At 53.3% G+C, this 13,917-nt stretch overlaps 1 protein-coding gene across 2 annotated transcripts in view; it reads right to left on the minus strand.

Annotated features, from left to right (window-relative positions):
- The window catches only part of ZAP70 (zeta chain of T cell receptor associated protein kinase 70), a 32,560-nt gene extending 21,574 nt beyond the window's left edge, over positions 1 to 10,986 (minus strand). Inside the window, exons 1-3 of one of the 2 annotated variants that reach the window (XM_019931140.3) lie at positions 10,968 to 10,986; positions 8,318 to 8,419; positions 7,988 to 8,076 (exon numbers count right to left, since the gene is read on the minus strand). The gene's annotated coding sequence lies outside the window, so the exon portion shown is untranslated. Of the gene's footprint in view, positions 1 to 7,987; positions 8,092 to 8,317; positions 8,420 to 10,967 lie in introns of those variants that run through there. The other variant, XM_019931141.3, reaches the window with a different exon arrangement.
- Positions 10,987 to 13,917: the final 2,931 nt, after the last annotated feature.

The raw sequence follows: 13,917 nt of genomic DNA on the forward strand, positions 1-13,917 counted from the left end.
TGAATTGCTCAAAATTCAGAGAACGTAAAATTGAATTAATGTGAAAATGAAAAAAAAATTCAGAAAATGTACCAACTTGAGTTGTTCATTTTATGGTATTTGGGCCCCTCAGTAAAAAAAGAACCATAAAATATTGAACCCTGGTCAGTGATCTGCGTGCAGAAATACCTAGGTGTGATGGGTAGTGATGACTGTAATTTACTTTGAAAGGCATCCAAAAAATAATGTTGATGGATGGATGGATAAGCAGATTGATAACGTTGAGTCTTGCTATTCGCAGTATTTCTATAAAGTATTGAATTAGGAAGTACTGAGTCCTTGCTTCTAGAAGAGATCCAGTGTCAGGTTCCTTGAAGCCTCTGGTCACAATATTTTCATCAACCGATCAGTACATAACCTTGTTTTATGTACTTCTGTTTAAAGACAACTTACATAATTATATTGTTTATTCATTAACATTGAGCTCTTGACCAGCAGCCCTATAACTATAAGCTTACCCAACACATACTTTTTCTGTGAGGCACAGCCCAGCCTTCTTGCACTTAGGAACACTAGACAGCACCTCAGCACTGTCCTTGGGGGCCATTTAAACAGTGAAATCACCGACGTAAAGCACAAAAATGTGGCACTAAATAGACTGTGAGAAAGAGACTTATTTACAGCATGAGCTGAATCGAGAAGGCAAAGCATCACCTTGCTCAACCTCAAAGAACCAGCACATCGGTTGACTCAAATTTCACACCACTCTGCACACGCCCTCCAATGACCGTGAAAGCGCAGCGAGCATTGGTTTTGGTGGTTACAAATAAATTTTAGCAAGTAGGCGAACTGGCAGATATGGAATCCAATAATAATGAGGATTAACTGTATGTGATAAAGCAAATATAGCAAAATGTCCATTGTAGAATCTAGGGGGTGGGTAATTTGTACAACTAATTGTTCCTGTTTTCTGTATATTTGTAAGTTTTTAGATAATGTTGAAAAAAATTATTTCCCCTTAACAGTTTCTGGTCGTTTCTCTACTGAGATGGGCCCACTTAAGGCCACCCAGGCATAGTTTTGCATTCAAGGCAGGCTCCTTGGGTACCCTTCTTACTTAAGCAATTGTAAGCAGGGGGTGCAAAGCAAGCTTTTGTGGATTGAGAAAGGCTGCCTTTCCCTGGGCGTTCAGGAACATGCAAGAATGGGCACTGGAGCCAAGAGGAAGAAACTAGAGCGGGAATCAGGTGAGGTCTGAATCGGCGCAGCTGGAGGAGGGGCCGGAATCTGCGTTCTAACTAGATAGCGTCTAATGCTGGGGTTGGGAGAGCCAGGGCTGTGGGGGTCTTGGATGTCCCGATAGTTACAGGCAGGTGATTAATCGGGGACCTGGAGATGCAGGTCACCATCCCAGAAGAGTGTTTTAAAAGAGTCAGAAGGGCTCCTAGGTATTCATCCTAGAGAAATGGAAACTTACGTTCACACAAACACCTGCACAGGAATGTTTATAGCAGCTCTATTCACGACTGCCAAAATGTAGGAACAACTCAAATGTTTCCCAACAGATGAATAGATAAAGTGTGGTATATCCATGCAGTGGGACACTACTCAGCCTGAAATGGAAGGAAATGCTGATACACACATGAATGTATCTCAAAGGCGTCAGGTTAAGTGAAAGGGGCCAGACTCAGAAGGCTACAAACCATATGATTCCATTCAAAATTGTAGAACAGGGTGTGGAGAAAAGGGAACCCTCTTGCAATGTTGGTGGGAATGTAAATTGATACAGCCACTATGGAGAACAGTATGGAGGTTCCTTTAAAAAATGAAAAACAGAACTACCATATGACCCAGCAATCCCACTCCTGGGCATATACCCAGAGAAAACCACAATTCAAAAAGACACATGCACCCCAATGTTCATTGCAGCACTATTTACAATAGCCAGGTCATGGAAGCAACCTAAATGCCCATTGACAGACAAATGGATAAAGAAGATGCAATGGAATATAACTCAGCCATAAAAAGGAAAAAAATTGGGTCATTTGTAGAGATGTGGATGGACCCAGAGACTGTCATACGGAGTGAAGTAAGTCAGAAAGAGAAAAACAAATACCGTATATTAACACATATATGTGGAATCTAGAAAAATGGTACAGATGAACCAGTTTGCAGGGCAAAAATTGAGACACAGATGTAGAGAACAAACGTATGGACACCAAGGGGGGAAAGCGGAGGAGGGGGCAGTGCTGGTGGGATGAACTGGGAGATTGGGATTGACATGTATAAAATAGATAACTAATAAGAACCTGCTGTATACATAAATAAATAACATAAAAGGAATAAAAACAAAGCGAAACAAAAAACTGCAGGGCCATGCAGTGGCTGCCGGAGGCAGCAGGCCCAGTGGGGAGCAGGGGTGATGGGATGTGGATGGACTGCAAAGGGGTATGAGGGAATTCAGGGCAATAGCCTATAGCTTGACTGAGACCGCAGTTTCTCAGCTGTATGCATGTGTCAAATCTCACAGAATTTTTCACTAAAAGGGGTGAATTTTACTGTATGTAAATGATACCTTAATTTTTTTTTTTAATTAAAAGGGGAGAAAGGGAGCTGGAAGGTATAGACACACCAGGCACTACAAATATTAACTGAAATAGGAAAGAGAGAGCTGTCTACACTCCTGCCTCACTTCCTTGATTCCCTCTGTCTCATCCAGCCTCACAGTCTGCTCCCCTCACCTCCACCAGGGTGCTCTCCAGCTGCAGAGAGCACGATATCACCACCTGATGGGCACCAGGCAAGCACTTCGTGCCCTCTTCCAGGCTGGGTCCCCTGCGTGATGGACACTGTGACCCCCACACACACACTCTTGGGTCCTTCGTCAACCCCCTGGCTTGCCGCCTTCCTCTCTGACGGTTCCTGCTCTCTCTCCCTCTCCAACCCCCGTCCCCTGCTTAGGCCATCCCGGCTGTGGCTACCCATGCTGCCACTCCCACTTGTCTCATCCAGAGCTCTCCCCTGAGGTCGGTTTGTGCTGCCATCACCTCCTTTGATCTCCACCTGCTGTGTCTATTAATAAAACCTGAGATCCAGATCTAACTCACACGGTGACTGTGGTCGGCTGAACCCCACAGTCTGTTTCCCACATGAGCTGAAGCTCCAGGATCTGCAAGTTGCTTTTAGGCGATTCTTCCCCAAGGCCTCCGTTGCTCAAGAACCTACTGTGGCTCCCTCCTGCCTACATCATTGAATCAGACTAAATTCCTTGGCCCTCCCTCTGCTCCAGCCAGGCTGCACTATCAGCCTTCCTTCAAATGCACTTCCATGCACTGTGCTCCGCCGGATACACCCTCCCCACTTCTCTCCACTCCCCGAGTCCAGCCAGCCCTGCCTGGCAGACTCACGGCCCTGCTCCCCACAGGGTATCAGGACCTAAGGCAAGGCAGCGAAGAGAGGGTTTGTCCAGGGACCATGGGGAGGGATGGGGGTAGTGAAGCTGGTCTCTGGGGCAGGAAGCTGTGGCAGGAAACTGTCAACAACACAGTTTGAGAAGCTCCACCCTGTGGTGGCCACAGGTGCAGCCTGGGTAGCCGGAGGCAGATGAGTGCAGAAGCGGGAGTGGGGAGAGGCTGCCTCTTGAGACCCAGTCCAGGGCCAGAAGCCATGACTGGCCATGTCGGACCTGAGTCCAAGGTGTCAGAGGCAGAAGCCTTCCCCACGCATTCTCAGCTTTATTCCCACTTCCCTGTCCCTTTGCCAATAACAACGACAACAGTAATAACAACAGCTTTCAGAGAAGCCTGACCGGTTGGCAGCCTCCTGGACGATCAGATGTTTCTGTCCTGAGCCATGTCCCTGCAGGCTGCACGGCTTTCCTCAGAGACATGCCCACCATGAGACTTCCCCACCCCACTCCTGCCTGGGCTGACCCCCTCCATCCTCCCCTTGAGCTTGCGAGGTCCTCGTGAGTTCAGAGATGCTCATTTGGCCTTCCCATGGTTTGCAGCTCCACAGAGAGACCACGGGACCCCAGCCTCGTTCTCACAGCCCAGGTCCTGGGGAAAGGGGAGGAGAGTTTGATCCTTGGCTAGAGGGAGCTGCCTGAAATCCCACCCTTTAAGCATCCTTTTTGGGGACAGGCAGGGTTAAATTCTACCTGTTCCAGACACAGAGGATGCCCCAAACATACTTTGAAGGAAATACGGGTCAAGAGATCAACTATGTTTACAAAAGCTGTGGAAAGCATATTTGCATATTAAAGGCTCTGAGAAGACCTGCCAGGAAAGGACGACGCTTTTCAGCTTTGTTTATTCCTCACACCTACGTAGCAGGGCCTGGAAGTGCTGCTGTTCCACAGAACAGACTCAGTATCCAAAGCCCCAGTTAAATGTCTACCATGAGACACCAGAGGGAAGACTGAGGCAGTCAGGCTGCCGACGGAATGAGATGATCCCCCTGGACCTGGCAGGTCTGGAGGCCCCAGGTGCCACCCACAGCCAGACATCAAGTGTCCCCACCCAAGGAATGGGTGCGCAGCCCCTCACTGCCCGAGACCCCAAGTCCCCCCTAAAGCCACCCTTCCTGCTCCCCAGTCCGCAGGCCACCAACAGAGGCAGCACAGACATTTGTCAGCTGCCATCTTGGTTACGTTCCAAGTCACAAAGACAGCAGTTAGCGCTGTGCCCTGGATGGCAACAGGCTCCTTATCCTTTCCCTGACACCAGGGCATCAGATCTGATCATGAAATCATGGATCTACTGGGTAGTAGCAGTGTGGTCCTGGGCGGGGAGCCATGCTCGCCAGACCCACCTGGAACACAGCACCAATGAAGGTGCCTAGCGCTGCGGGGCTGTGGGGATTCCGTGAGAGAAGGCTCACCAAACACTGAGCATGGGGCCTGGCCCGCCCTTGTCCTGGCCCGTCCTTTTCTGCTCGCAGCCCTCCAGGACTCCCACGTCACTCAAGGTTAAAGTCCAGGTTCTTACAGCGGCCTTGCCCAATCTGCCCCATTGCCTCCTGGCCTTCAGTTACTCCCCACCAGCCACACGGGCCTCCTTATGTTACTTGTTCAGAGCACTGAAACAAATCAGGCCTGGTCCAACCTCAGGGCCTTTGCACTGGCTGTTCCCTTTGCCTGAACACACTTCTCCCAACACCCCTCACTTCATTCGGGTCTCTGTGTAAATGTCACCTCCTCCTCCAAGAGGTCTTCCCTGACCTCCCTCTCTAAAATCTCCTCCCCTTCTCTCTCTATCCCTGACCCAGCGTTACTGCTCTTCACCACTGAAAATGTGATGTACCGTCAACTTGTTGCCACAGGATCTTTGTCCCCTGCTAGAATGGAAGCACGGTGAGAGTGGACATGGTCTCCTGCCCCTGCCTATACCAGCCAGGCACATCGTAGGTGCCCCATAAATGTTCGTGGTGGGCAGAGGCTACTGATACTGGGGTACCTGGGAAGGTATGCAGCCCGCTGTGGTGGGTGGAGACCCCTCTGCAGGTCCTTGGAATTTGGCAGCCTGATGAGGGATGAGGGGCTGTGGGGGCCTCCTTAGGAGAGAATAGTGAACGGAGGATCTAGCGGCTTCCTCCACTAACCAGTGGTGGGAGAGGAGAGGACCAATCGGAGGAGATTTCGCACAGGCTGTTCCCTCTGCCTGGAACAGTGTCCACACCCTTCTCCAGGCCACCCTCAGCTGTCCCTTCCACCCAGAAGTGTTCCATGATTTTCCCCCTCCCTCCCCAGCTGAGTCAGGCACCTCCTCTGTTCTCCCAGGGCCCCGTCCTCCCGCATCACAGCCCTGGTGGCCACGTATGATCAGTCTGTTTGCTCCACCGACTCTGGCCAGCATGAGCTCCCCAAGGCAGAGCCTATGCCCGTCTTGTTTTCACGATAGCCCCTGCTTCCTCCCGACAAATATTTGTCAAGCGGGCAACAATAACAATAGCCTCTGTACCGAAGACTTTACGACACCTCTTCTGAGCATTATCCATTTAATCTAATCCTCACCGCAATTCCATCAAATGGGAACTGTTATCCCCATTCCTCAGCTAAAGAAACTGAGGCTCAGAGAGGTTAATGTCATGTTCAGAATCATGTAGCCTGTGAGTGGCAGTCAGGATTTGAACTCAGGTCTCTCTGACCAGCAGCCAGCACTAGCCACTCTAGTGCGTGGCCATTGGGAGAATGCAATCCACGGCTCTGATCTGGGTCCCCAGGGGCTCCCACGCCTGCCTGGCCCAGGTGTCGCTGCACTTTGAGCTGCCTTCAACTGTCAGGGTAAAGAGTGCTGGCCTGTTGGGGGTTGGAAGCAGGTCCTCAGGCCTCAAACAGACTCTATCTGTTGACCAACTGACTGAATAATGCCACGAGATCAGTCCCCACTGCCACCACTCCCCAGCGATTTCAACCTCTGCTGCTGGCGTTCTAAGGGTTGTGTAACCTCTGCAAGGAGCTATCCCTCTCTGGGTGCCAGGCTCTGTGTAACAGGAGATGGGAAAAGACTTAGGGGACAGAAAAGGTGGGATGAGTCAGGAGGACAGAGCCTGACAGTGGGGACCGCACGGTGCTATCCGTGCATTGTAGGGTGTTCAGCAGCACCCCTGGCCTCTGTCTTCCTAGAGACCAGTAACACCCCCTGAGTCACAAGCAAAAATGTCTCCAGATGGCACTGAATGTCCCCAGCAGGCATGGGGGAGGCAAAACTGGCTCCAGTTAAGAAGCACTTCCTTAACGCTATGCTTTGGGGTGCGGCGGGGAGCAGCCAGCATGGAGAGGTCTGGCTGCTGCAGCCCCCAGGAGAGTCTCCAGGAGCTATGAGGCCGCCCAGAGCTAGTGATCGTAATTAGGACTTTAGCAATATGCTTATACGGCACTATTGTGTGCCAGGCACTCGAGAGAAATTCACTCGCCTAATCCTCGGGAGAATGCTGTGTGTAGAGGATTTGTGGATTTGACACCTGAAGACCCAGAGAAGGAGGAAATTGCCCAAGGTCACACGGCACACACAGTAGGTGGCAGAGCCAGGCCTCAAATCGGCCTCCTGGCTCCAGGGTGTACACGAAACACCATCCAGCTGGGCCGCCTGCCTGCCCAGCGTCCCTGCCGGGGCTGTGTGGCAAGGCTGGAGGACAGGCGACAACAGGAAAAAGCAGCTCTGCACTGGCAGGGTAAGAGCCCTCACAGGTGATACCCAAGGACCTTCCAGCACAGGAGTCCCTGACCCTAATCTCTCAGCAAAGCTTTGTTAAGCACCTACTGTGCGCTTGCTGCCGTGGCTAAGACAAGAGCGACAAAGCTCATCTTGAGCCGTTCACCACACGAACCCCTGTTCCTTCCTGCCAAGACCCTTTCCTGCTTGGGACACCTCTCCCAACCTCTCACCCCACAGTCAGGAGCCAAGCACCTACTAGTTGCCAACATTTGCATCTGCATTTAACACATGGGCAAAGTGAGGTTCAGAGAGGCCAAGCAACTTGCCAAGGACACACAGCGGTTGAGCAGGATTCGAGCTGTTTCCTTCTTCACATCTCTGTTTCCCCTTTAACCTGAGCTCCCCTACAAATGGCTGGAGCCTGTCCTGGGTCCCCTCATGGGAATCATCCGGCATTTTGATGTTCAAGTTCACAGCCCTGTTGAGCCACCCTCATATTCACGGCCCTGGGGGACAGAGCACACGTTTGCTTTCTCTGGAGTTTTCTCTGCTTCCTGAAGTCAAGGTTGCTGCACTGATGGGGCCCTGCAGGAGGCTAGGGACTGAGCAGGCACCTCTGTGGCCCCTGGATATAGGCGTCCACTACCACTCGGCGGGCCCGCTGGAGCGAGACCTCCTTCCCTCAGGGTGGCCACAGGTCGTGTCTGCTTCCTTTCCCAGCTGGGTGTCACCCACCTCGGTCCTACAGCCCTTCTGGTACCACAGTGTCCTCCTGACTCTGTCCTCCTTCACCAGACCCAGACCACCCCTGGAGATGGCGGCTGGGTGCTGCCCCATCTGGGATGACTTACCTGGGGATGTGCTGACGGGTGTGGAGGCACAGGCCACCTGCAAGGTCTCTGGTCCCAAAGCCGACAGACAGCTGCTTCTAGATGAAGAACTGGGGTCCGAGAAACTAACTTGGGCTTCTCTGCAGCCCGAGCCCCCAGCCTGAAGCCACCACCGGCTAACCACCCACTCATACACCCTGGCAAGGGGTAAGGAGGTCATACCCCACCAGGGTTTCTCACTCGGGGTGGAGGGGGTGGGGAATCTGAGTCACCCTCTGCTGGCTGCCCCGGAAGCCCCTGCGGTGCCGTGCTGGCAAGAAAGAGGCAGAAGGCCGGAGGCCAGCCACTCACCTGGACACCCCAGCGGAGCACGGCAGCCAAGCTGGGCAGGGACTGGCCCGGAAGGCCTGATGTGCTCTTGGAAGCGCCTTTCTCTGAAACTCAGCCTGTTTCCTTGATGCGAAGACAGGAAAGGGGGCTGTGTTTGAAGTTTACGTCAAAGTCACAAAGTGCTGTGTTCAAGGAAAATCGCAAGCCATGTGCTCCAGGGAGGGCAGACGGCACTTCCGGGGCCAAGCAGAGCCTGCCCAGCAGTGGGGAGAATGAGGCGAGCTGCAGGCAGGGGTTATGCTAGAATGATGATCCCAACAGCATCCCCTAAACCTGGAGAGGGTAAGGGAGGGGAGCTGTGTGCCGGAATGGGGGTGGGGTAGTGGCAGTGGGAGGGGGATCCCCAGGACTCATTGGAAACTGGAATGCCCCCACTTTCCCTTCCCAAGGGGACATGGACCCGGGGCCTGTCCCTGGCTGAATTGCTCATATGAGTGATTTATTTATTCCACAGACAGGTTAAAGCCGGAGAGACGATAAACCTCCCAAGTAGGTCCACACCGCAAAGGTCAGAGCACCTCCTGTGTGCCAGCCATCAGGTCAACAACGACAGCCCTGTGCCTGCCCTCAGATGGTTCACGGTCTAGGCGAGGGGCCAGCTGGGTCACCAGGATGACCAGGGCTGGGAAGGCAGAAGCCTGGACACTGTGTATACACAGAGGAGCCCGACACAGCCTGGGGGTGTCAGGGATGGCTTCTAAGAAGGATCGGTCATGTCGTCAAGACACGGAGATGGTGTGTCCCCCAGCACGCACCCGATCCCAGCCCAGCCCCGCGCACTGCACCTGACCACCTCCTGCGCTGCTCACAACCTCTTCTTCAGCCTCTTCTCCTCCTCACTCACCCACCCTCTGACCACTTGACCACATCTAACATCTGCTCCCTCGGCGGCCCACGGAGCTGTCGGGCTACAAGGCCGGGCCTGTCCTGGAATCCACTCTGCCCCATCTACTCCCACTGCCCTGAGGCTCTGGGGGCTCTCTCACCTCTTCAGTGGCTCGTCACCCGTGGGGCCTTGGGGACCTACATGGGCTGTCCTAGGCCCACCGTTGAGACCAAAAAAATCTTTCTTCTCTTGCACCTGCGCCCTGGGGGACGTGGGTTCAGCTCCCCAACTGGCCTGGCATTTCCTTCATGCTTTACCCCAGGACTCCTTTCCTGGGACCCTCTCCCCCAGCCTCTACTACCCCCCAGTTCCCTAAATCCCCCCTCCTACTCAGGAAATCTTTTTTCTAAGCTTCAGGCTGGGTACTTTCCCCCTACATAGATTTCTCCCAAAACTGTTTTCGTTAGAAGAGCTCCCTTTCCCCACAGACATCGTGAAATTCAGGAGGCAGAATAAAATCTTTGTTTCCATACTGGATGCTCCTTTCCTGGGGCAATGAGAGAAGAATGCCCCAGCAAACTGAAGAGGAGAGAAATCACAGCATCAGAACCACATAAGCTACAATTATAATAGCAGCACTTACTGAGCACTTACTACGTGCCACACAATGTTGTGAGCGGTTTACAGTTTAACCCATTGAATCCATTTTCCAGATAAGGTAAGTGAAGCCCAGAGAGGTTAAACAACCGACTCCAAGTGGCCAGGCATGATGGGAGCAGGGCAGTCTGGCCCCATAGCCCAGGTCATGGTGGACATGGGAGGAGGAAAGCTTGATTGCAAAATAGCTCCCTGTGGGGCCGGCCTCCCAGAGAGCTGGAAGCTGAGCAGGCCGCCTGTGGGGTGCCCGAGGGGCAGCAGCATTTGAGGCTTGCTGTCTCTGGGGTCTTCAGGCCTGAGAAAGGGGCTCCCAGCCTCTGCAAGGCACTGGCTCAGCAACCCTCTAACCCACTTCCATCTCAGAGACCACGTCCTGAGGGGCCCAGGCCAGCTGGGTGCTCAGACAGTTCCGAGATTGGCCTGCAGATAACGCCATGTGTTTTGCCAAAGTGGAGGGTGGTGGATGCGTCTCTTGAATGTGCAGACGAAAGAGCGGATGGAACAGTGGGCTGGAAAAGTTGCGGTGTGTTTGCCCAGCGTGGGTCTGAGTAAATATTCACTCTAGACATGCGAAGAGCCTCAGAAGAATTTGATCACTCACACCCACCCCCACCCCCACCCCGGGCCCTTGCCCAGCTGGTCCCCGCCTGAACTCTCTTTCCCCACCTCTTCTCCTCCATTTGACTCTTCCTTCTCCAGGTCTCTGATTAAATGCCGCTTCCGCCAGGAAGCCTTCCCCATCCTCAGACTGGGTGGGGTGGGACTCTGTGCTGGTTTCACCTGCCCTTGAGCCGGCCAGATTTGGTTCCACAGCCAAAAAGACGCCAGGCCACTGCATGGGTAACACCCGGCAGGTGGGCCCTGGGGTGGAGGTTTCAGGCTGCCAGAGAAGACTCACATCTCAGCGCAGTGATGCCCCCAGGGCCCCTACCGAATGCCCTCCCACCTGGGTGTCTTCAACCGGGCAGCACCCGCCTTTCCTCTGGGTGGTCAGACGACGTGACATTTACCTCCTTGCTGTTCTTGTCTGGTTCTTCCACTTAGAGCTGAGGGACCTTGAGCGAGTTACTTGACCTCTCTGTGCCTTAGTTTCCTCATTCAGGAAATGAGGATGATAGTGGTACCCACCTCATGAGCATCAAAGCAGGTGCTCCATTGTCGCCATCATCATCACCACCACCATCATCTCTCCGTTTCCCCAGTTTCGATAGCGTGCTACCGACTGCACGTCCAAGGGCAGGAACAGGATTTCCTTGCGCCCTCCAGGGCGTAGCTCTTGAGTACAGCATCCTTCCAAGAGCAATTTAGGATTCTAAAGGTTGAAAGTGGATTAAGAAAATGAATCCAACCTGGCTTAAGTCAGAAGAGAATCAATTTGCTACAGCAGCCATAGGCTGTGCCCTCCTCTGGGGGTCATCAAATGGACCGCTCTTCTTAAACGTCCAAACCGCAATGACAATGTCATCTCTTCAGATAGGCCTTCCGGGGCTCCCTATTCATTCAACACTGAGTACCTACTCTATGCCACACTCTGTTCTAGGCGCTATGGAGCTGCTGTCAACAACACAGATGAAAATCCCTTCTCTTGTGGAGCTGACAGTCTAGTGGGGGAGACAGAGAAGTAACAAAATAATCAAGTATTCCATGGAGTATATCAGGTGGCTCAAGCGCTAAGGAGTGAAATAAATCAGGAAAGGGTGGAAGAGGTTCATAGGTGTGTGAATTTGAACAGAGGGGTCAGGGCAGGCCTCACTGAGGGGATAACCTGTGAGTCGAGACTTGAAGGAGGTACAGGAGGGAGCCATGGAGATATTGGGGGAACAGCATTTCAAGCAGAGGGATCAGCAGATGCAAAGGCCCTGGGGCAAGACTGGACCTCTGTGAGGTGGGGATTATCTTGTTCCTGGCTGCATCCCCAGCAACTAGAGTCGCAGTTGGCACATAATGGAGTTTAACAAATATAGCATGATGGATGAAAAGCTCATGTATGGGCTTCAGGAACAACTTACTCAAGGCTCAAATGATGGCCTCAGGGTTGTTACCTCCTCTATCTGTTGACTTTATTCTCAGATAACTTTTCTCCCTGGGGTCCAAGATAACAACTCAGCTTCAAATCCCACTCAGGAGAAAACATCTATTTCTCAGTATTCCCAGCATAAGCTCCATCACAGCTCATTGGCTGAGTGGATCACATGTCCATCCCTTACCAAGTCCCTGAAACCAGCGGATTGGATGTGAGAGTGGCTTAGGACCCAGGCACAAAGCCCATCCACACCACACTGAGACCGGGGAGAAGAACCCAAAGGGAAGTTGGAGGCTACGGCTGGAAGGATGCTGGACAGGTAAAAAGCCACAGTTTTGCAGAACAATCATAACAGCTAAGATGTATTTATTCATTTATATTGAGCACTCCTGTGTGTTGACTCCAGCTAAGGTGCATTTAATGCTCACAACAGCCACAAGAAGCAGGTTAGCCCCGTTTTACAGATACAGAAACTGAGGCCAAGAGGAAACTGAAGCTTGAGATTTCACAGCTAGTAAATGGCAGAGCCTGAGGTCTGCTGGCTCAAATGGAGCCCAGAGCCTCCACAAGGCTCAGCCCTGAAATCTCCTGTGCTGTGTGGCGGCCACCCTTCACCACGCCAGGGCCAGGCTGGCTGGACCAGCCACTGAGCTGGAGGTGGAAGCCCTGAGCAAACTGGGAACACAAAGGAAACCACCTCTTTGATAGAGAATGAGGGAGAGACCGCTCAGGGCAGGCTCCCAGTGGGCCCACGGGGCTGGGGAGGCCGCTGGTGGAGGCTAGAGGCACATGACCCCAACTTGTTTCTCAAATGGAAGCTGAGGTAGGGGTAGGAGGCCAGTGGGAGGGTGGCCTGCCTCTCAGGTCTGGGGTCCTGAGAGGTCTGGATGAGGATGGAATGAGGACAGGCGTACAACCTGTCGGGAGCTCAAGGAAGAATCTGGCATTTATGGTGTGCCTGCTGTATACCCGAGCCCTGACAGCCACATCTCCTTCCACGCTCAGGAGGCCACCAGCAGCCTGCTGTCGGGCAGCTGATCCACGTGCTCCCCTCGGCATCCCCAGCGCCCAGCCCAGCACAGTGCCTGGCACACAGCGAGAGCTCAAGAAATGTTTGCTGAATGAACCACCCGACAGCCCCGTGAAGGAGGTAAATTCTTACCCCCGTTGCCAAGATGAGGAAACTGAGGCTTGGAGAAGTATTGGGGTCCAGCTGGGCCCAGCTTCCCCGGGGAGCATGCCTGGGAAATGCCGTGGCGGTGAAGTCTGGAGCAGATGGACCTCGGGTGGAAATGGCTGGCCAGGCACTCAGAGACCTATGGGGCAGCTGCCCGCCTGGGGTAACCAGGGCCCTGCTTTCACAGAACTTTTGCTCTTCCCCTCTCTAGCCTCAGTTTCCTTGTCTATGAAATGGGAATGATCGTGCCCACCCCATGACTGAAGGGGGTGGATCACAGAGGCCAAGGGCAGGGCCATGCTATCTCCCAGCAGAGCTCTGGGAGGGCGTGTGAGTCGGGATGTATTTGCCCCCAGGGCACTGTGTCTGGCACAGGGAGGTGCCCACTAAATGTTTGCTTGAGTGGGGACCAGCGCTCAATAGTAACACTGTTGTTGATGCTGACTAGGGAGAGCCCCTCCCCCACCCCTCTGCCACATTCGCTAAGTCTCCCCGTTCTTCTTCCCCAGCCCCCTCCTTCTTTATTCCTTCCCCCCTCCTTGCTCCCACCCCCTCCTCCATCCAAGTCTTCCCCCTCCATCACCCCACTTCTCTACTCTCCCACCTACACCCCCTTATTGCTTTTTCCTCCCCCACCCGCCCCCCCTTTATTTTTTCTCCCCTCCCCCACCCTCCTGCTTTACTCTTCCCGAGCCCTCCTCTTCCTCAAGACATTTTGTCAGCCCCCCCTTCCTCTCTCATCCCTGCCCTCCACCTTATTCCACCCCTTCCCCCTCCCGCACCTTATTCTCTCACCCCCTCCCACCCAATGCTTCTCCTTCCACCCCCACCCCCACCCCCTGGGCGCTAGGCCTGGCTGGCAGGGGGTTTTTACAGAA

This window comes from Tursiops truncatus, chromosome 14, assembly GCF_011762595.2.
Source record: "Tursiops truncatus isolate mTurTru1 chromosome 14, mTurTru1.mat.Y, whole genome shotgun sequence".
NCBI classification, from domain to species: Eukaryota; Metazoa; Chordata; class Mammalia; order Artiodactyla; family Delphinidae; genus Tursiops; species Tursiops truncatus.